Consider the following 24,618-nt stretch of genomic DNA (forward strand, 5'->3'; position numbering starts at 1 on the left):
ATAGAAGAGTATTCTTTTGTACTTTGAAAAGCATGATTTATTTAATTTCAAAATAAATGCTTTGCTTGAATAATAGCTATAATAAAGTATTAGTAATAAAATAATTAAAATATTTTTCTTAGAAGGAAAAAAAAGGAAAACCAACATACAGAATGGGGGAAATATTTACAAGACATATATCTGATAAGGGGTTAATATATAAGAAATATAAGGAACTAATACAACTCAATATAAAAAACACAAGTAGTCCAATTAAAAAAAATGGGCAAAGAACCTAAATGGATATTTTTCCAAAGAAGACATACAAATGGCTAGCAGGTGCATGCTCAACATCACTAATCATCAGGGAAATTCAAATCCAAACTACAGTAAGTGAGTGAGTGAGTGAGAAGCTGAATATCAGGCAGGCCTGGGCAGGTCAGCTACAGAATGGAAAAGGACTATGTGGAGCAGTTAACCCTGTGACGCAGAGCCCAACAATCTGTAAAGTGAAACCCCCTGAAATCAGAAGAGTAAGAACCTTGGCAGTTTTTCAGTAGAAGTCTGGAGGAAATTTTCATTGGTTAAAAAATAGCTGTTCTCAAAAGTTGAGAAACCAAAGTCACCCTTACTTCAACCTCAGTCTGAGGAGCAGGAGATAGAACAGAAACTGAGGAGCCATCTAAATCTGTTGGACTTACCTCTGGAGTCCAACCCATGAAACATCACATCCTTCAGAATCCATGAAAGAAAGCTGTTCCATCAGAGAGTCCAGGACTTCTTCAGGTAAGGAAGATTCTCACTGAAAAAGCAGTGGAAGTCAATGCTGTAAGAATATTAGTTCCCAAAGCTGCTATAACCCATGATATCCCCAACAAAAAATGCAAAAGCTAAGTCTCTGGGTCATTGTAAAGGAGAATTACTTGGTCAGTCAGAGGGAGTTGCAGAACCCAAAAAAGAACTATCAGAGGTAAAGAATATATTGGAAAAGCTCAAGAACTATTAAAGTAGGTTACTACAGGACGAAGAAGGTCTTTAAAACCAGTTCAGGGTATAGACAGAGGTCAGTTGTGAGTTTAAAAAGTTGCTAGTGGCTTCTGTTGGGGATGATCTTCAGTGTTACTTTGAATGTCTAGCCAGAGGAAAATCAGCTTATTTTAGAAAATAAAGCCATAGGTCAAAACACAGGTCAACTTTCTGAACAGTTAGAACGTATGTCAATATAGTGTGATATATGACGAAGTAAATTCCTCACAAGCAGGTTTATGGCAGATGAGTTAACCAACTCCTAACCACATTTACAGCGTCAAAACCACAAGGCGCAGAGTGCTATTCAAGATATCCTGACTGAACGGGAACAGTTTTGTCAGGAAATGACAGTTACCCATAAATTATTGGAGGAGCTCTTAGTCTCCATGCAGTGGGGAAGAGAGCAAACCTACTACCCTAGTACACAACCTCACATCACAGCAGGACTGGCATCTACAAATCACAAGTTGGCAAAAGCAGTAAATGCTCATCTTCTGGGAAATGTCAGCACTAATAGTCAAAGGAAGATTCCACGAACAGTTGAGTTCTGCAGCACCCCAGCAGAAAAAAAAAATGGCTGAAATGGTTCTATGCATTCTATCCAGTTGCCTGTACAGAAAGCTCACCTGATAATCCATTTTTTGAGTCTTCACCAACCACCTTACTTGGTACAAAGAAAAATATTGGATGATTTATTTCATCCCTATACTAGATATGAAAATACAACTTTCAGTTGCTGCCATCACTTCCAGGGAGAACTTCTTGTCCTTTCACATTTGGTATGTTGGAAGTATGCTACAGGTGCTTGCTTATTACCCAAGAGTCATTATTATTTGGAAGCGGGAGTTCTTATAATCGTAGACATAGTATCACTTTCTATTTAAGTAATATATACCCCCCCAAAGATGTTTTTCATGTACTGGACCACAGATAACCCTTTCTTAATAAATGTTTCAGGGTAAGGAAAGAATGAAAGGCATATTTAAAGTAGATGATATTCGGGGCACCTGGGTGGCTCAGTTGGTTAAGCGGCCAACTTGGGCTTAGGTCATGATCTCGCAGTTTGTGAGTTCGAGCCCCGCGTTGGGCTCTGTGCTGACCGCTCAGAGCCTGGAGCCTGTTTCAGATTCTGTGTCTCCCTCTCTCTGTGACCCTCCCCCGTTCATGCTCTGTCTCTCTCTGTCTCAAAAATAAATAAAAACGTTAAAAAAATAAAAAATAAATAAAGTAGATGATATTTTCCAGGCATTACATGATGCTTTTCCAAAGAAGGAATTATATGATGCTTTTCCTTTTTCTGAAAGAAAAAGATTTTACCTTCATTTTAGGCCCTAAGTTATATCTTGCTATGGATTTAATAGGAGCAGATTCAATTCTGATACTCTAATGCAAGGTGGGTCATATGCAGCCACATTCATTCACTTACTCTTGTCTATGATTGTTTTCGTTTGTTTTTTGCACTACAACAGTAGACTTGAATAGAAAGAGTTTTCTGGCCCCTACTCTAAAGGAATAGTAGCTGGTAGAGGATGGGTGGAGGGAGTGTCCATTTCCTTTTTGATGATTTTTTGGGTTACAAAAGGAGGCTTATGGAAATACTATGGGTAAAGGGACTAATATTTTAAAACTAAATGCTATACTTTAGGAAAATTAAAAATATTTTACAGCCACATTAGCAAGTGTATCAGCCTAACATATTCTCATGTTGGTTTTGTTTTGGGGAAAATCATAGCTTGAATGGATGCAACTTGACATATATAAAAGAAACAGATTCTACTGGGCTCATTTTGACAAATGCAACACAATAGGAATATCCAGTTTGATATAAAATGTGCTGGAGAAAGTAGGATCTTCCTAGAACATTGTACAAACTCAAAAATGCAATCCATCAATTAATTTATATTAATATATATTATTATTTATTTATGATGGGTCATCATAAATATCCTTTTATAGGTCTTTAAAAATATCCACCATATGTTTATACCAAATTACACTGCATTAGGTGCAGAATTGCCTATCAGAAGAGAAATCTTCTAAAGATACATCTGGTCAAGTAACACATTTTAATGTCAACTTGATGATAGTTTGGTCTGATTCATCTGAGTTACATTTTGAAATGGTATTAAATTTATCTACATTCTTAAAAAAAACCCTACAATGTGATATCATCCAACCATTATTAGGATGTCTATTATCAAAAAGAGGAGCGATAAGGGTGTGGAGAAAAGGGAACCCTGTGCACTATCGGTGGCAACGTAAATTGGTGCAGTCATTTGTAAGAAACAGTATGGAGGCTCCTCAAGAAGCTACACTAGAATTATCATATGACCCAGCCCATTTCACTTGTGGGTGAAGGAAATGAAGAGAAATCTGCACCCCTTTGTTCACTGCAGCATTATTTACAATGTATTCATCAAACATACAGTATTCCTCTTCCTGTATCAGGCTTATTTCACTTAGCATAGCGTCCTCCTCCAGGTTCATCCATGTTGCCACAAATGGGAGGATTTCCTTCTTTTTTTTTTCTTATGGCTGAATAATATTGTATTATATATATGAAATATCTATCTGTATCTATCTATATCTAATCTCTATAGACTTTTCTTTGTTTAGTTGTTGCTGGACACTTAGGTAGTTTCCGTATCTTGGCTATTGTGAATAATAAGTTCTTTAGGCTGCCTTATTTTTTATTCATCTGTGGGTAAAAATTATTTAATTTGTTTTGGGGATTTTATAATATTATGCTATTATAATTCATAAATTTGATTTTAAATACTCTTAATGAATAATTGAATATAGCTTCTACCCAGAAACTTCTACCCAGAAACAGCCTATAATGAAAAGTTTGTTGCCAAGTGCCTGTGCTTCCCAGTATTCGTATTCATAATAGACACAGAGGCTTTTATTTTATCCTAAGCCAAGCACCATAAGGGATCCTGATGAGTGGTGTGTTGGGTTGCTTATTATTTGTAAACAAATAAAGAATATGCCATAAGGCTATCTTTTACTGTTTGTGCTTCACCCTAGATAAAAAGATTTGAGGCCCTTGTGAAATTATAATGCAGGATCAGCCATTTTTCAGAATTTTAAATTTCAGGTAGATTATAAAAGAGTAGGATTTAATTTAACCTTGCAATTTTGCTCATTTCTTAAATGACAGTTTCCTGGATTGCTTTTTTAGGGAATTTGTACAATGAAGACTAAAAAAGTACATCTTGAATATGGCGATTCTGATGTTTATACCGGTCCAATAAAAGCCCTGATTTGGTGAGACTGCATCACAACATGTCTTAGAGATTAAAGGAGCAACTTCTGTTGTAAGTGCTGTCCATAAAACATTCAAACATTGGGCTTTTTCCAAAAGGTCAGTAGATTGCAGTGAGTGATCCTCTAAAGCATTTTCATGTGTTCAGACCTTACCAACTGCTGCAGAGGTGTTTTCCGCTGCTCTACTTAAATATTCAAGGTTGTGGTGTGAGGAGTCTATAAAAGGAGTCAGCACACTGAAGACCATGCCTTTTCAAAGAGCATTACTATTAAGAGATCACAGTGTACACCTGCTATAAAAATAAGCTGCATGTTAAATGTTTCAGAAAGTCTACCTACCTGCTTCCTATTTTTTACTGCTTCTTCTATAAATTTTATTTCAGAAATGCTTTTTATAAATGCAAAATTAGTAAATTCTACTTTGCATTTTGATGAGATTTGTACATTTAGCATTGCACTTGGCACTGAAACAATGTGGGGGTTAAGGGCCCCAATTCCTGAGCAATTGGAAATCTCCCCACAGCTTTTGGCTCCCCCAAAAACTTTACTAACAACCTACTGTTGACTGGAAGCCTTACCAATGATACAGTTGATTAACATATATTTTATATGTTATACATATTATATGGCCTATTCTTACAGTAAAGTAAGCTAATGTTATTAGATGTTATTAAGAAAATGTTATTAAGAAAATCATAAGGAAGAGAATACATCTATAGGACTGTACTATTAAAACATCCATATATAGGCAGTGCACCACAGAGTCATGTGGATCTCTCTGTTGCTTCAACAGTGTTTGGACAGCACTGACCCAGGTACGTCCCTTCTTTCAGCCTCTAACCCTCTCCAACCTCTTTTCCAGTGGTAACCTTCAGAACCATCATCTCAGGCATCCTCTACCTCCGGTCCAAGCCAACACCATTTTTTGAGCTTAGCTCCTTATTGCCCATCAAATACCAGCTCCCAGATTCCTCAGAATTATTCCACTGAGGTGGAGGCTGATGACAACCACCTGAGCAACATGCATCTGTGGGTCTCCTACATTTACCCCTATCTGGGCTTCTATTTTGACCAGGATGTTGTGACCCTGGAGGGCATGGGCCACTTCCTCAAGTTGGCCAAGGAGGATTGAGACGGCACCCAGCGTCTTGAATACACAAAACCAGTGTGGTGGCCGTGCCCTCTTCCAGGACCTGCAGAAGCCATCCCAAAATGAATAGGATAAAACCCTGGATTCTTACAGACTGCTATAGTCCTGGGGAAGAACCTGAACCAAAAGAAGCCTTTTGGATCTGCATGCCCTAGGTCCTGCCTGTGCAGACTCCCATCTCTGTGACTTCCTGGAAAGCCACTTCCTAGATGAGGAGGTGGAATTCATCAAGAAGATGATAACCACCAGACTAACCTCCGCAGGCTGGCTGGCTGGCTCCTAAGTGGAGTTGGTAAGTATCTCTTTAAAAGGCTCACCCTCAAGTATGACTAGGAGTTTCTGGAGCCCCACAGCCCTTGAGGGGTTCCTCTGGCATCCCTCTAGTGTCAAGGCTCCTGCCTGAACCTCTTTCTGCAGCTACTAAACAGCTTTTCAGCCACCTTGGAGACCTCCTCCTTTGGTCTATTAGACCAAATAGAAATAATAAAGCTCTTGGCAGTCCCCACCCAAAATCTGTGTATAAGTGGACCCACATAGTTCAGCCCTGTGTTGTTCAAGGGTCAACTGTATAGGTATAAAATTTTTTTCTTTTCCAAAAACTAACACCTGAAATCAACAAAATACCTATTTTTAGTAAAACAGTATATATTGAAATACTTAAAGATTATTTTTAAAGAGCAATGCTCCAGCAAACTCCAAATAAAATATATTGGCTAAATATTAAGAATTTAATGTGAGGATGCTCTGCTCCTACAAAGGTGTATCAAAGAGGTAACAATATGATTTTTTAAATATTTTACAGTTTAAAATTATTCTAATTAAAATACTTTTAAAAGTTATTTTAATCACAAGTGCTGGGGGTTTTTATAGCCTGGAAACATACTGTCTGATGGTTGAAACATAAGTATTTGTTTGTATTATACTTTCTGAGACTTTAATTTACTAGTAATTGCCCAGAATAACATTGTTACTACTCTCAGCTCCAAATCCACTCCTCTTTACTCTGATTTGTGATATTGGAGATGGACCCTGTAGCCATCTCTATTCTTCCAGCTTGGATAATATTAGTTTATGGCAACAATAGTGGAGGGACTCTACCAATCTAGAGCAGGAAGAAGGGACACACTTCTTCATTCTTTCAATGTGCTCTTTTCTGGGAGGTAGGCTGGGCTGTAGAGTGATATGTGTATGTGTGGGGTGGGAGTGAGTTTGTGCATGGCCAATAATATCAACTCAGTGGCTCTCACAATTAAACTTCATCTGTGTCCTTGGCAAATGTATTCTCTCTTAAAGAGCTGCATATTTCCATGAAAGCCATGGCCTCTACTCGTATTTCTGAATCCTGGGCTTGAATATCCTCCCTGCCCTAAATTATTTCCTTATTATTTTCCTACAAACAAAGTAGCTGTGTTCTGTACCTCATAGAGTCCTTGTTTGCTCCTTTTAGTAATCACTTTTTATTAGTTAACAATTCCTTATATTAATCCTTGCTGTTCAAATTACAGGTGTGGTTTTTGCTTCCTGAATGAACTCTGACATGTTAAGTAATATGTACAGTGTAAAAGCCTACAGCTGGAATGCTATAAAGTTACACTGTGAAATTTGTTATAGTTTAAGGGACTTGTAAGAGATAATTTGAAAAGGGAATAATTGACACTTTTTAAAGTCAGGGAAATAAGGAAGACAATGTAAGTCAGAGACTGTTGGTTACAGATACTGGAATGATCAGAGAAAGAAGTTAAAATAACTATGATTAATATTTTAAATATTCCAATAGCAAATGTAGACAATATGCAACGTAGCATGGCTAGTGTAAACAGGGAAATGGAAACTAAAATCATCAAAGAGAAATGATAGATGCAACATAGCTAAGGACAGATCAGTGATGTTGAAGACAGGTGAATAGAAACTTCTCAAATGCAATAAATATAATAATAATAGTAAAAGAATGAAAGGAACAGAGCATCCAAGAACTTTAGGACAATATCCAAATATGTAACATATATATAATTGGAAGACAAAAATGAGAAGAGAATGGACAGAAGAAATATTTGAACTCATAATGGCCAATAACCTTCAAAAATTAATAACAGAGACCAAATCACAGATACAAGTAGCTCAGAAAACATAAAACAGGATTTTAAAAAGCTATAGGCACATAACCTTCAAATTGCAGAAAAATAAAGACAAAGAGAAAATCTTGAAGAAAGCTAGTCATGGAGTGGGCCAAGTATAATAATTCATTATCAGACTCTTTCATCATACTCCATGCAAGCAAGGAGTACAGTGAAATCTTTAAAATGTTGAAAAAAAAAGCTATTAAATTAGAATTGTATATCTGGAAAAATTCGTAAGTGAAGAACAATGACTTTTGGGGAAAAAAAACCTAGGGAATTTGTTGTCAGTAGATCTGCTTTATAAAAAATATTAGAAGCTGATAATATCAACTGCTGGTGAGCATACAGAACAATGGGAACTTTCATTCATTGCTGGTGGAAATACAAAATGGTACACCCATTTTGGAAGACAGTTTGGCAGTTTCTTACAAAGCTAAATGTATTTTTTACCAAACTATCTAGCAAAAGCACTTCTAGATTTGAAAACTTGTGTTTTCACAAAATTCTGCATGTGTGGTTTTATTCATGATTGCCAAAAGTTGGATACAATCAAGATGTCTTTCAACAGGTAGAGAAACTGTGGTACAACTATAAAAGGGAATACTCTCCAGAGATAGCATGGAATGAACTGTCAAGTCACCCTAAAACATGGATGAATCCTAAATGCAAATTGCCAAGTGAAAGAAGCCTGTAGGAAAAGACTCCATACTTTATTTTTCTACTAAATGACATCCTAGAAAAGTAAAACTATAGAGTAGGTAGCAGAGTGTTTTCAGGGAGTTAGGAAAAGGGGGATGGGTTGAACAGATAAGCTCAGGGTATTTATTAGGCGACACAACTCTGTATGGTACTGGAGACACGGTACTATACAGTTGTAAAAATCCATAGAATCTTAGACCACAGAAAATGAACCTTAATTATATGCAAATAATGAAAAAGTCAATTAGGAGACTGGAAGAGTCCCAGGAGGAATGCAGACTGTGATAAAATAATCCTTATTACAATGTGTGACATAACCTCTTTGAAGGGAATGGAAAAAGAAAGGTGCCGATGATATACGTACCTCTGGAAATGAGTGGGGACTCCAACTTTAGGAACTATACATAATCACTGTGCTGTATCTGGTAAAATTGTTTGTTACAAGGGTATGCATTAACCACTCTGAAATCACTATCCATGTATAAGGATTGAAAAAATTAGTAAATGGATGGCAGATGAGGAGAGGGAGGTTTCTCACTGTTGTAAGGAGAAGTTACAGATAAACAAGGGGTGAGAAAGAGTCTAGATTCAACTATGTGGTACTTAGTGAAAATCAGAGATTTTAGTGTGAATTCATATTTACCTTAATATAGATATAGATGGATGTAGATACACATACGTGTATATACATAGGTTAGTATACACACATATGTGTCCTAGCTCTGCCTATTGAGAGACTAAAGGCAATGACACTCTTATAGCAACAAGTACACCTAGCACCTAGATCTCAATTCTTACTATTGTACACTAATAAAAGGAACCAAGGCACTTTGGAGAAATGGCTGATTTTGAGGTTTAAGGCAGAGGACATACAAGATGAGCCTGGAGTATCTTGTAGTGTCTGAAAGTGAGTGCTAAAATCAATTCAAAACACAATGATGGGATGTATCATGGGGATATATGAGCCAACTGAAAGAGTTCCAGTGGCAAATGTGGAACAATTTGATCCTGGGGCTTCTTGAGTCAGAAAGTAAGGAAGTACTTAAAAAAGCAAAATGATATGGGTATATCAAAGGGACACAAGAGTCAATTGAAAAGCTCCCAATGCCAAAGCTAGAAAAATGAGCCACAAAAGTAATAACATACTATTGGATTATAACCCAAAGTATAAAATATTCATGAATCCATACAGATATAAACAAATTATTGAATAAATGAAGAAGGAATGAATGGGGAGAATAGATAAATCTCACAGAAGAATTCCAATTTATGTAGATATCACTCCTTGTCTTAGTCCATTTGGGGTACTATAACAAAATGTCACAGGCTGGGTGGCTTTTAAATAACAGAAATTTATTTCTCATGGTTCTGGAGGCTTGAAGTCTAAGATCAGGGTGCCAGCATGGTCAGGTGAGGGCCCTCTTCTGGGTTATAGACTTCTTTTATCCTCACATGGTGGAGGGTGCTAGGAAGCCCTGTGTGGTCTCAAGAGCGTTACTCCCATTCATGAAGGCTTCTCCCTAATGACCTAAGAGAAGCACTTCCCAAAGGCACCACCTACTGATGACATCACCCTTGAGGGTTAAGATTTCAACATATGAAGTTTTGGGGGATACAAACATTTAGACTATAGCACCCCTCAACTCACTTCTTTTTTTTTTTAATGTTTTTATTTATTTTTGAGACAGAGAGAGACAGAGCATGAGCAGGGGAAGGGCAGAGAGAGAGAGAGAGAGGGAGACACAGAATCAGAAGCAGGCTCCAGGCTCTGAGCTGTCAGCACAGAGCCCGACGTGGGCTTCGAACTCACGGACTGTGAGATCATGACCTGAGCTGAAGTCAGACACCTTACCGACTGAGCCACCCAGGCGCCCCTCAACTCACTTCTTAAATGTGGAGTACACATGGTGACTTTTTAAAAGTAAATACAGTATGGAAATGGAAAAAAAAGTAACACTGCAGTAGAGAAACCTGATAAACATTATGACAAGGTTAACATAATGAATAATAAATAATGTTAGTAGCACGCCTTTGATATAATGTGATGAGAATAGCACGTTACCTCTGTAGTCTTTTTCCCAAACTTTCATAACCACTATGTAACCATGAGAAAAACATTAGGCAAATCCAAACTGAAGAATATTCTACACATTGGCTGACCTGTACTTCAAATGCTTAAGGTCATCAAAAACAAGGACAGTCTGAAAAAGTGTCACAGTGAAGACGCAGCTTCAGCTAAGGAGATATTACACTGAATATGTTATCCTGGTTGGAATCCTGGGATAGAAAAAGAACATTGGGTATACAATAAGGAAGTCTGAATAAAGTATTGACCTCAGGTGTAATAACGTATTAACATTACACTATTAGTTGTGAAGACATATCATAGTAATGTTGACAATAGGGGAAAACTGGGTGTGGGGTATTGCAGAACTCTGTAACACTCTTCCAACACTTCTTCCAAAACTATTCTGAAATTAAGTTTTTTTTAAAATTCTATTTTCAGTCTAATAGCCTCAGGTTTTCATTAAATAGCAAAATTCTAGATTGACCCTCTATGATAAATATTACATTACCAATTATTTCAATTATTGATAATGTTTTTGGGTCAGATTTTGACTAAAGGACATTAATTCTGCTTTGTAACATTCAGCAGGGCAAAAGATTTTACTGGCATTCAGAAGACAGGTGTGCCTATCCACTGCCAATTTGAAAAATAAATTGGAATCTAACTGGTAGGATTGCTGTTTAGGTGAGAATGTTACATGTAAAAATATCAGTAAAACAGGATGTCAAAAATGACTTACTTTTAATTTGAAAGTTGTCATTTAACAAATTAAAATACAGGAGGCACACTTAAATTTGAATTTCAGATAAACAATGACTACATTTTTAGAATACACATATCCCAAATATCAAACGAGATACATGTACTCATAGTAAATTTTTTTTCATTTTTCTTAAATTCAGATATGATTGGGTCAGCTATGTTTTTTTAAATGTTTATTTATTATTTGAGAGAGAGAGAAAGAGAGAGAGAGAGCACAAGCAGGGGAGGGGCAGAGAAAGGGAACACAGAATCTGAAGCAAGCTCCAGGCTCCAAGTTGTCAGCACAGAGCCCGACGCAGGGCTCGAACTCACGAGCTGTGAGATCATGACCTGAGCCGAAGTTGGTTGCTTAACTGACTCACCCAGTCGCCCCTCTCAGAAACTTTAGAAGATCATTATATTTGAAATCTCCCCTCATTATTCTGCATTTAGATATTAAGTATACATTTTCTGATGAAAACTATTTCCAGGAAAAAAAAAGACACATTCTTTATGGGGACTCATAGACAATGGCTTATTTTTGTTTTGAACCACATGATACTGTCATTTTTGTAGGTAATATATGGCAATTTCACATGGTTACCACTCATGTCATTAAGTACATCTATATCTTTTATTTTTGTGGTATATCATAATTATTTGGTATATCATAACTACATTAGAGTGCTGAAGAAGAATGTTATTTTTATTGGTTGTCATATGTTTATATTATTTGAAAATAATTTAATATAATTTTGTAGCTAAATAGGCTTCCAGGAAGTCCTGCTATTTAATTTTTTGTCATGATATTATTATTATTATTATTATTATTATTATTGTTATTATTATTATCACTTTTGTCATACTCAATTTTTTCTTTGGGTTTAATTTATTAAGAATTTATTAATCTTTTTGGAAATCATAGTTGACAAAAGTAGAAAATTAAGGCAAAAATGGTAATGTGTAATCAAGATGTGAACCCTAGCTGGATTGTAATAATTAATACCAATAACTTTTCATTTTACATAGCAATGCACATATTGACTGTACTGAACCCATCAACCCACAGGGTACCTAGTGAGGCAGATAATAGAATTTGTGTTCCATAGCTATGGCACAGAGATAAAACAACTTATCATAGGATGCCTTTACTTAGGGCAGAGATGGAATCTGAATTAAGTAGTTTGGTCAACTTGAACTTAAATTTATTTCAAATACATCAATAATGCACTGTAATTTAAGATAGCCTTCAAAAAGAAACTGACAGCGGTGTGGTCAATAGATTTTTGCAGTTAAAAGATCCACATCCACTTGGATGTGGAGTGTATAATTTGCATATGAAATATTCACTCTCCAGGTCTAGTTATATCTGTATGCAAATTTTATCAAAATATACTGCTTAATAAGAAACGGACAAGAAAAAATTTAACAAATGCAAGGATAAGTCCAGAACTCATCTGGCATCCATCCTATGCTCAAATAATAAGGTCTGGAAACATGCTTCCTGAAGTTTCCTGTACCAATCATGCTTCTAGAAGCCTTTTTTTTTTTTCTCATATTGAGCTGAAATCTGTGTCTTCATACTTTTAGGATTGCTAGATAAAATACAAGGTGTTCTTGCATTATTTGGTTCTTGGATCATTATTATCTATAAAAATGATTTAATGTTTATCTGACGTTCAGATTTAACAGGGCTTTTTAAATTTTTATTTGCTCAATCTGGCCACATTATCTTTCTACCCACTGGTTGAAGAACAGGAGAGCAACAGAGAACAAGTCTACTTTTCCTTCCTTATGCTATTCATTCATCATTTATTCATCTATTCATTCATCTACCACATATCTAGTGACCACAGTCTGACTCAGATCCTAATTGCAGAAATAGATATTAAAAATCTCTACCTTATAGTTATCAGGTTAAGTAGTCATTGGGCAGTATTACCAGTGCTCTGATAAAAGTACATCCAGAATTCTTAAATGAGTTCCATGAAGAGCCACTTGACTCTCATGGGTGAGATTAGATGTCAAGAGGATGTCAAAGAGGCAAAAAACGTCTCTAACTAGGACAGCTGTTGCCAATGTAGACTGGCGTGTGAAGGCTTAAGACAAAAAGCGAGCTTGAACATCAAAGGGAGTAATTAAAAATAGAGCCACACTATGACCCAGCAACTACACTCCTAGGTATTTATCCAGAGGACAAAAAAGTGCTGATTCAAAGGGCCACATGCACCCCAGTGTTTATAGCAGGATTATCAACAATAGCCAAATTATGGAAAGATCCAAATGTCCATTGATTGATGAATGGATAAAGAAGCTGTGGTATATACATATATACAACGGAATACTACTACCCAGCGATGAAAATGAATGAGATCTTGCTATTTGCAACAACGTGGATAAAGCTAGAATGTATTATGCTAAGCAAAATAAGTCAGTCAGAGAAAGATAAATATTATATGTTTTCCCTCATATGTGGAATTTAAGAAGCACAAAAGATGAACCTAGAGGAAGGGAAGGAAAGTAAGATAAAAATAGAATGGGAAAAAAGCAATAAGAGACTCTTAAATACAGAGAACAAATGAGGGTTGCTGGAGGGGTGTTGGGTCGGGGGATGGGCTAAATGGGTGATGGGCATTAAGGCATTAAGGACGGCACTTTCTGGGATGAGCACTGGGTGTTATGTGTTATGTGTAAGCACTGGGTGTTATGTGTAAGTGAAGAATCGCTAAATTCTACTCCTGAGACCATTATTACACCATATGTTAACTAATTGGGGTTTAAATAAAAATTTTAAAAAATATTAGTTGCAATGTGGAAACTAAAACCCTATCAACAAACATTTCATATTTTGTTATATTAAAATCCATTCATCTTCACAAAAAAATACATTGTGTAAAGGTGTTTAGTTTCAACAGCAATGAACTTACTTCCTGGTTACCTTGTGTAAGGAGTAAAATATAGATCCAGCATCTGTCTTGTTTGAAAACTGGTCCTGCCAATTGGACAACTTACATGCTACTGATGTATCTCAATTTATTCATCTTTAAAATGGTAATAAGTATAAAACTTACTTAAAAAAAAAAAAGAGTAGTTTGCATGGGGATTGAAGTGAATGAAAGTGATATGCGAGTGTTTAAAGAAAGCTTCTCCCACCCATATTTTTTCTTTTCCAGACTAATCAGTATTTAATTTCTTTTATAATTTATTATATAATCCCAGAACCTTTCCTATTCTTCTAAAAGTACCCTCATTTGTCAAAAGTGCAGTTTTTAACTGGATGAAGGATTTCACAAATCTGAAGTGCCTTTAAACACATCTTTGAAATAGTATTATTAAAGACAGTTTCTTAACCACCCTCCCTCTTCCCCTGCCCCCGGATAATGCTATTGAGCTAAAGCACTAAGACCAACACTATGTAGGGCACAGACATCCCACTTTGTATTCTAGACACGCTGCTGCTCTCATAATTTAGTTTTGTTTATTATTGGGTTTCAAAAGCATAAACTGTAATTGGTGGGATTAAAACTTCTTCCTCTTTAATTTAATACAATGTAAATTATGACCAGTTTTGAGATGGAACTCTCAAGGTCATTCTGTGGGGCAAGATTAAGCAGATATCTAGCAGCATGCATCCATTGATTTACTGGATTTCTCAAACCTGGCACACATCAACCATCTGGAGTGCAGAGGCGAACTTCATGAATTTGTTCGCGTTTGCTGTGTTTCTCTCATGGTGGAGCACAAAGCTATAAAGAAATAGTTGGTGGTGGATTATAAGAAAGGGAGTGGGGTGAGTAAACCCAGTATATAGTGACAAGCAGCTTGCAAATAGCTCAGTAGTGGCTGCAAATTTATGATATCATTAGTTATACACCATTAACTTTATCCTTGCTCACACTGGGAAGTAAAAGAAGGTAAAGTCATTGAATCCAGGGGTTCACAGTAGACCCAAAATTGACCACCAGCTTCAGGCTGTTCAATACATCATCTGTGCTGGCAATATGTGTTCCAGAAAAAGCAAAGTCAGAAAAGACCAGTGAAGATCCTCTAGCATATGTGTCAGGGTTATTTCTTTTCTTATTTAACACATCATTTTCACATTCTTTAATAACTCCCTTCCCCCCACACACCACACAGAAGCTCTCACACACCACAATCCCTCTATCTCTTACTTTCTATGTAACTTGGTGTCTATGAACAAGGGCATAGCCTGCTTCTTAGACTCACAGACCAGGTTTGCCAATTAGTGCCTGTATGGATATGGCAGGTTGCATAATTCTCTTGGCTCAGTTTACTTATAAGCATAACAACACAAATCTCATTGAACTGAGTTGCTGTATGTTTGAACATGTTGTAAGCAGCTAACACTCCTCCTAGCACATGGTAGATGCTTGATGAATTCTGTTAACATATAGTTAGATGCTTGTTGTTTCACTTTATCTGTCTGTCTTTTCTTCCTTATCAGATTTAAGGCTTCAAGAGAGGAGATGGGACTATAGCAGTACTATCTCACAGATGTTCAATGAACTCTCATAATCCATTGACGGGTTTGAACTTCGTATTGCAATTGACATATATAAAGTATTTATTTGCTCCCCACATGAGAAGTGGGACTTGTAATGCAAGTTCATGGACAGTATCACATGACAGCTTCTCCATGCGCCTCTATGGAGCCCAACCTGCTGGCTTCTAGCATCTCGTACGTTCCAGAAAATCTTCCATCCTTCACCCTGTCTGCACTGCCATCAACAGATGGCACCGGCAACAGCCTATGTTCTACCTCCTATTCCTTTCTTACCAATCTCGTTTTCTAAGAGATTTCTTCCCAGATGGAATGGCACAGGACTTCCTGTGGACATATTGTCCTTGACTTATGACCCTTGGCTACCTCCCTTGCTTCACTTCTTTACCTGAAGTGTTTCACATTTTGACTACTTATGCAAACTGTCCACTTCCTACCCTTGGTTCAGTCTTCCTTCCCTTTCTGCCTTCTTTGCCTTCCAGCATTCAGAGGATTCATCTCAGTATCTCTAAAATGGATATGTAATTGGAGGTAAAAGAATATATCAGAGCTTGGATATATACGTATTTTTATTTTATTTTATATTTTATTTTTTAATGCTTGTTTATTTTTGAGAGAGAGAGAGAGAGAGAGAGAGAGAGAGAGAGAGAGAGAGAGAGGTGGGGAGGAGCAGAGAGAGAGGGAGACAGAATCGGAAGCAGGCTCCAGGCTCTGAGCAGTCAGCACAGAGCCCAACATGGGGCTTTTACCCACGAAGTGTGAGATCATGAACCAAAGTCGGATGCTCAACTGACCGAGCCACGCAGGCGCCCTAATACTTGGGTACCCCGATAAAATGAAAATTCAGTAGGTCTGGATGGAGCCTGGGATTCTGCACTTATAATAAGATATCAGTTGATGCTAATACTGAAGGTCCCCAGGGCACACGTTATGTGGCAGGACTGTAGAGGCCATGGAGGTAACCTCTAGTGAATATTCCCCGTTTTGCCATTTCATTGACTCACACAGTCTATGGCAGCAATGATTCCAGGCTTTGCTAATAAATACCCTTTAGTTCAGGGAATATGTTTCTTCATTGGATCTGACTGTGAGAAAGACAAATTCACAGTCATATTAACAAACTGCTTCTTCTAGTTAGTAGGTTTTTATTTAGTTACATTGGGATAGCCTCAGCTTAAGGATTTAGGATCCTACACAGGAGGAGGATAAAAGAATTATAAAAGCACAGTACCAGAGCCAAGTTGCTAGGGTTTTCAGGTTGTTATTTGAAAAGACTGCTGTGGTGGGACAGTACACAGCAATGTAATTAAGGATATTTTAGCAATGGAAAGAAGATTCCTTTTTTAAAGGACCACAATAGCTGTGTATTTGATATATTTAAAATATACTGGGATGCATTGACTCTCAGGCAGTCTGGCAAGGTAGTTTGTCACTTGATGCCTGAATGATATATGGCAAGTTACTTAAAAGTCTCAGTTTTCCCATCTGCAATAATAGTAGTATTTACCTCACAGGATAGTTGTGAAGATTAATGGGGAAATACACATGAAACATGTAGAAAAGAGTCTGGCATATAATCAGTACTCAATAAATGTCAGCATTATTCTGTGTATATTAGGAAAATTTATCCATGAAGCTAGCTGGTTATTAATTTTCAAAGAAGGTATGAAAGTAACCTAGTCTCAGATGACAAAAAAGTTTGGAAGTGTTGAAAGAAAAAAACTACTATTCTAGAATTCTAGTAGAATTGTCCCTAAAAAGTGAAGGAGAAATAAAAACTTTTCAGAAAAACAAAAATATGAGGGAGCTGTAGTCAATAAACCTGCCTTGCAAGAAATGTTAAAGAAGTTGTTCAGAGAGAAGGAAAATTATATAGATCAGAAACAAATTCACATAAATGGTGTTAAAAAAGTAATGTGAAGGTAAAATATAGCCTTTTGTCTTTCTTATGTTCCATCTAGCAGGAACAATTTGTCCAAAATAATAATAATAGCAACAATGATTATTGCAGTGATTATTACTTATGGATAGATGAAATAAATGACACCAATGTCATACCATACAGGAGAAAGGAACTGGCAATGATCTGTTATAAAGCACCTTAACTACCTATGAAGTGGTATAGTGTTATTTGAAAATTGGGGCACCTGGGTGGCTCATTGGTTAAGCGTCTGAATTTGGCTCAAGTGATGATCTCACAGTTTGTGAGTTGGAGCCCTATGTTGGGCTTTGTGCTGACAGTTCGGAGTCTGGAACCTGCTTCAGATTCTGTCTCCATCTCTCTGCCCCTCCCCGGATCACTCTCTCTCTCTCTCTCTCTCTCTCCTTTTCTCTCTCTCTCTCTCTCTCTCAAATATAAAATAAAACTTGAAAATAGACTTAGATTGGTTATAAATGTATATTGGAAACTCTCAGACAACCACAAACATTTATTAAAGAAGGATAATTGACAGACTAAGAAAGGAGGAGAAAATGGAATCATATAAAATTCTCAATTAAAACCATAAAGGCAGAAAGAGTAGAAGACACAAAAAGAAAGAGGGCAAGGGTAACAAACAGAAAATAGTTACAAATATGGTCGCTGTTAAAGCATGTATGTAAATAATCACTTTAAATGTGAATGATCTAAACATACTAATTAAAAGGCAGAGTCAATTTAAAAAATTAGACCTAACTTGTTTGTATGTAAGAGATCTATTTTAAATATAGAATCACAGTTAGGTTAGAAATACAGGGTTTGACAAAGATTTATCTGCAAGCACTAATTTATACTGCAGATAGGTATGTGTAAGTATTTTGGAAAAAGTTTGATAGTATCTATTAAATTTGAATATATACAGAAACCTATGATGCAATAATTTCTCTCTTAGGAATAGTTCCAACAGACTATTTTCCACATATTTTCACTTCAAACTGGAAACAACTTAAATGTCTATCAATGATAGAATGGATAAATATGATTACTATATTCATACAATGGAATACTATACCACAATGCAAATGAATGAATTATTATACAGCATTATGAACAAATCTTACAAACAGGCTGAGCAAAAGAAGCCAGACACAAAAGAGAACATAGTGTATAATCTACTTATGTAAAGCACAAAACACAGAAAATTAATCTAAGGTATTAGAAGTCAGGATAGTGGTTACTTTACTTGGGAAGAAGGATAGGTAGTAACTGAATAAAGGCATTTTGGGTCTTGTAAATGTTCTACTTCCTAAACTGGGAGTTGGTGATGTGGATATATTCACTTTGTGAGAATTCACTGAGTCACACATTTATGATTTGTGCACTTCTGTATCTAGTTATATTTCAATAAATTAAAAATTCCTAAATATTTATGTAAAATGATATGATTTGCTTTTCTAGAAGGAAATGGAGCTGAAGAATAAGGAGAGTTGTTAACATACAACACAAATTTTGCAGTAATAAAAAATTTTAGGGATAGAAAGTCATCTAACAATACTGTGTTAGAGATCATTTTGTTAAGTTCAAATTGTGAAAGAAAATGTCCACATTTTGCAAAGGGAGCATATGTACATGTAGACAAATACTTTATATTTTTGTGATCTCTATGAATAGCCTCAGGAAATTTGAAGAAAAAATTAGGGATTTTGAAAAATGCTAAAGCAACAGGCTTGTGTTTGCAGGCTGAGGCGTAATAATATGAAAAAAGGAAGGGCAGGGCACATGATTGGGGAACATAAACTGATATTAGAAAAAAAGATAGCAGGCAGAACTGTACTATTACTTTTATTTTGTTCCTTTCTTTTAAATAGATCACTCCTCAAACTTGATGGGCTAGATTGTGTATGAAAGACAGGAATGAAAATATGAAGGCTATTCACTGTTGTACAGTAGATTCAGAATCCCAGATAAAGACAAAATATTTTTGTGTGCTGAAAACCTTGTTCAAATTTTATCTATGTTTGTAATTTTTCAGGAATCAAAGAAGGTGGGAGAAGAATCAGGAGTCTGGAGGGGGTGATGTTTTTTAATTTTTAAAATAGGTGTTTCTAGAAATTACAGGATGGTAATTTTAACATTGATATTTTTAAAATTTCCAGGGCAAATTTTAAAGTCAAGTATTTTGTTAATACTGATTTTGGGCAGGGAGGTGATGGAGGTAGTGGAAGCTATCAACATTTTATTTAATTCCTATAATCATCTACAAAAATGTTTTGGTAATTTTTTCCTTATAGATTAAGAAATCATAATAACTATTCCAAGATTATGTAGCTAGTAAAAGTATAACTGGACCCGAAATTTATGTTCTTTTTACTATGTCCCTTACCATAGATTCATGTGTTTTCAAGCAGTACTACTAAAAAAAATATGGCAGATATAGTACACTGTAATTTTATGATGACTTTTGGCAAAGTGTGTTATGAAATCCATCTAGAGAAAGTAGAACAAATAAGATTCATAGCATAACTAATAATATCTAAAAATACTAATTAATGAAATGCTCTAGAACTCCCTTGCTCTTTCCTGTTTGAAACTTTATTACCTTAATGGTTATTAAAAAGATGGATGAATGATAGTAGATAGAGATTGCTGACACACTACATAGTTAAAAAAAATTCACACTGACTCTTATTCAATAATTACTTACTGAGAACCTTCTAATTGTCATCTCTTCTGCTGACTGCCTGGACTGCAACCAGGGAGAAGACAAACACTGCACTTGTATTCACAGAGTTCTAGGCTTAGTGGGGGACACAGATGTTAAGACTGTTACAGTTGAGTGCTTCAGTGTATGAGAGCATATAATCATTCTGAGTGTTGGCTGGGGTATACTCCCCCTGGAGTATCTTTAATGTCAGAGCTGAAGAATAAGTAGAAGTTAAAAAGCTAGTTGAAGGGAGTGTGGCAAATGTCCAGGGTGGGGTGATGGGGTGGTGTTGGAAAGGGTCTTTCAGACAGAGGGAGCAGTAAACTCGAAAGCCTTGGGGTAGAGGAGACCATAGTGTGTTTCCTATGTGAAGACGTCTAATATGCTGGGAGTGTGGAGGTCAGGACAGCTGTCATGACCAGCTGAAACCAAGGGACTGCAGTGCAGGATGACTGTACCTGACATCATGTATTAGTATATTCAAAAAATATATAATTTCAGAATGATGTGAGATTGGGATTGGTAGGAGGAGGATTTATTTGGCTACTATTTCTGATGAAAGTGAGAAAGTAAACATATATGTTGCTCAAAAAAAAAATATTCAGTTGCATTTGCATTTGTAGTGATTTAGTGTCCAGATCTAGGAAACTTACTCTTCTACTGTGACTTTGTGTTTATCATTCTGGAGATGGTACATTAAATGTGGTTGTAGGTGCTCCTTTGGAAGAGATGATTGAAAACCATTATTCACCCAGGAGATTTGGAGGATCCATGTGGGGAACAAGTTAAAGAAGCTGTGAAGGTTCAGCTTGCAGAAGAAGAGTCAAACAGAGACATCACTACATCTTTAAATATCTGAAGAATTGTCAAGTAGAAGCAGCAATTGAAGTATTTTGTGTTTTTTGACAATAATAGCTTTCCAAGTAAAGGAATTCTCTTTACAACACACTCCCTGATGTGGACACATTTAAGGGGAGACTGATGATCTTTTAAGAAGGCTACCATTCCTTCACTGAGCTAGAAATTGGACTACATGACTTTTCTATTGCTAAGAGGCTAGGCTTATGTGTTTCTTGTACTATCTTTTATTTTTACTGTGTTATGAGATTAAAAATGGCAGAGGCTCCCAATTAACTTGCAAAATGGCTAATTTCTAATATTAATATTTTGCTAGAACACTGGCTGCTGTCTTGTGGATGATAACTTTGTTATTTGTTCCAATAGAAATCTTGAATTGAAAGACTTGAAGACCCCTAAATATGAGGCAAACACAAAGATGTTAAATGGTGTTTTGTGAGGAAAAGTGCCAGGGAAATCACCATTTAAAAAGCTATTTCAAGCAATATGTCCCATACAATTCATTATCCCTGGTTTATGTCTCCTTTCCAAATGGCTAGGGGAAACATTTTGTTTAATCTTGTTGAACTATCTGATGTTGCCATAAGAAGAGTTGTCTTACTTGATAACTGTCTTTTTATTTAAAAATATTTTTCTTTCCTTCCCTCTTTATTCATGTCATGTGGAATTCACTGTTTACAACATGATCTGAGTCATATGACTTGTGAATTCTATTTATCGTCACTTGTTTTCACATTAATCTTCTCAAATGTCTTAACATGTAGTCTACCTAATGATTCTACATACTCTATTGTATCCGGGATCGAACTATGAAATACAATTCCCCACTTTGCAATACAATTTTTAAAAATGTTTACTTATTTTTTAGAGAGAGTAACCAGGAGGGGCAGAGAGAGAGGGAGAGAGAACCCTAAGCAGGGTCCACGCTGTCAGTCCAGAGCCTGACATGGGGCTTGAACCCACAGACCATGAGATCATGACTTGAGCAGAAATCAAGAATCTGACGCTAAATTTATTGGACTTATTACTGAGGATGACGAGATTATACACAATGCTTGGCTAGCTAAAATGTGACATGGAGATTTCTAGTGGCTGCAGTTAAGCTTGGGAGGGGAGTGTTTCTCTTGGAATGCCTGAGGTCTGTCTAACTGCCCTGACTGAGGAGTGCCTTGGGGGGCTGGCCTGGCCCTCCCAGGTGTTTCTTCAGTCCTTGGGGAACTTCTATACAAAGTTTAGCAAAACAATAGGACATATAGGCTCTTAATGTATGTCTCTGATTTGATTAGTCTCTTGTGATTGTTCATCTTTAAGTCATGCACCCTTTGTTTCTGCATGCCAGAAATGTTATTTGCCCTCTGCACACAACAAGCCAACTGAGATTTGTGATTGGACTGACACTGCGATAAATGAGAATACAAATGAGGGGAATGGGCGGTCTTCTGCTAATGTTGACCCCCATGCCCTCTCCTCTCTTTCTTAGCAGGGTTCGCTGGCCATTCCTGGCAAAACTGACTGGGCCTCCCAGGCACCCCTGAAATACAATTTTTATTAAGTAGAATCCAATAAGGTTTCTCACATTTCTACTATTTTGCAATAGTATTCTTAGAATCATGAGTTAAAAAAATTTTTTTTAATGTTTTTATTTATTTTTGAGACAGAGAGAGACAGTGCATGAATGGGGGAGGGTCAGAGAGAGGGAGACACAGACTCGAAGCAGGCTCCAGGCTCCAAGCTGTCAGCACAGAGCCCGTCGCAGAGCTAGAACTCATGGACCGTGAGATCATGACCTGAGCCAAAGTCGGACGCTCAACCAACTGAGCCACCCAGGCGCCCCAAGAATCATGAGTTTTAAGTAAAATTAAGTATTCTACTACCCTCTAAATAGGAATATAAATTTTAAAATTAGTCTTCATATTAATCAAGGCATTAAGACATTATCTTAAACATCACTGTTACTGGTCATCTTTGGCAATAATGAACATGGAAATCCTGCACACAGGATGAGTGTGGGTAGGAACCTATTTGAGACCTGGAGTTGTTGATACATTCTGCCTGAAAGCAACTCCAAATCTTGGATGGCCATTGATGGTTACTGGTTATTGCTGCAAGTAATTATCTTATTTTCTCTATTGGAAGGAACTGATATCTATGAAAAATAACCTTATACTTGAGAATGACCAAATTGACTTAGGTCAATTTATAGTATCCATTAACATCGTAAGAGGGTATTTCCAAACTAAAATTGGTGGTGAGCTTTTAATAAGATAATAAAATAATATAGTACATCTGAGATACTTCATTGTCAGCAACCATCCTCAAATCATTAAAAGGTAGTTAAGAAAAAGTAACACTCGTAATTATTTTAAGAGTGTCATTTAAATAGTTTGATGTAAAATTTCACAGTTTGGGAATGCAATTATGTTCATCTTGACTTGGCATATTAAGAAAAGGAGTTTGTATTAGGGAGAAAAACAAAATAAAACCAAACACATCCCTCTCCAGGACAACACAGAAAACAAAACCAACAACAATCTAGATCCTTAAATTATTATAACCTACATCTATTAACAACAAAAAAATTGAGAACTATTATTTATTTATACAAGTAAATATATCTCATTGGTATGTATACCCAGTTTCATAAATGGTGTCTTTTTTGAGACTTCTTTTTCTGACTATGAAACTTCATCTCAGAGTCTGCCTCCTGGAAAATCCCTTGTGACACTGTTTTTTGTTGTTGTTTTGTTGTTTTACTTCTAATATTTGTTTTAAAAAGAGCAAGTATGGTACTCCTCAGCACTCAGAGATATGATGAGTCTCAGTATCTTGATATTAATGGATTTCCTGTGCACTATAAATTTATTAGGACATTTATAAAACTATTTGGCTTTAAGTGACAAATGTTAAGATATAATATATGGAATATTTTATTTTTAAAACTACCAAAGAAATAAACATAATTTTTTTTTTTTTACAGAAAGGGCATGGAAATCTTACAGCCTACTTTCTAAACAGAAAGACATTGTTTTTTAGAATTTGTAATGGTCTAGTAGGCAAAGAAAAAAAAAATCCTTGAAATTTAATCATTGAAATGTGTATGGGTGTTGTACCAGTTCTCGACCTTCAATTATTTAAATTGTTTACACATGTCATATGAGTATCAAGAGTATTTTATGACTTTTCCTTATTATTAAATTTTCACTCACAGATATTAAAATATAATTATATATTATGTGGTATATATTTTTCCCCATGGTATTGATTATTATGACTTTTTGCCACTATAATTGTCATTCCTTTTTTTCCTTTTCTTTTCCTATCGATTGCTATTTCTTGTGTCATACCAAATACCAGAAATTTGGGCAACTTCTCAGATAACTAAGGAAGGAATTATTTTTGCCTTATTAAATTTCTCAATTTATCTGCTTTTTTATTATTCATTACTTTTTTAAAATGTTTATTTATTAGAGAGAGAGAAAGAGAGACAGAGCTGGGGAATGGCAGGGAGAGGGAGACACAGAATATGAAGCAGGCTCCAGGCTGGCTCAGAGCTGTCAGCACAG

At 36.2% G+C, this 24,618-nt stretch overlaps 2 pseudogenes; both read left to right on the forward strand.

The window, feature by feature from the left end:
- Positions 1-307: 307 nt before the first annotated feature.
- Positions 308-4,071, forward strand: LOC128772500 (golgin-45-like; annotated as a pseudogene).
- A 133-nt stretch (positions 4,072-4,204) lies between these two features.
- On the forward strand, positions 4,205-5,761 carry LOC109260785 (ferritin light chain-like; annotated as a pseudogene).
- The last annotated feature ends 18,857 nt before the right edge of the window (positions 5,762-24,618 follow it).

Source organism: Panthera pardus, unplaced genomic scaffold (genome assembly GCF_024362965.1).
Source record: "Panthera pardus isolate Hobbes unplaced genomic scaffold, ASM2436296v1 HiC_scaffold_8, whole genome shotgun sequence".
Classification (NCBI taxonomy): domain Eukaryota; kingdom Metazoa; phylum Chordata; class Mammalia; order Carnivora; family Felidae; genus Panthera; species Panthera pardus.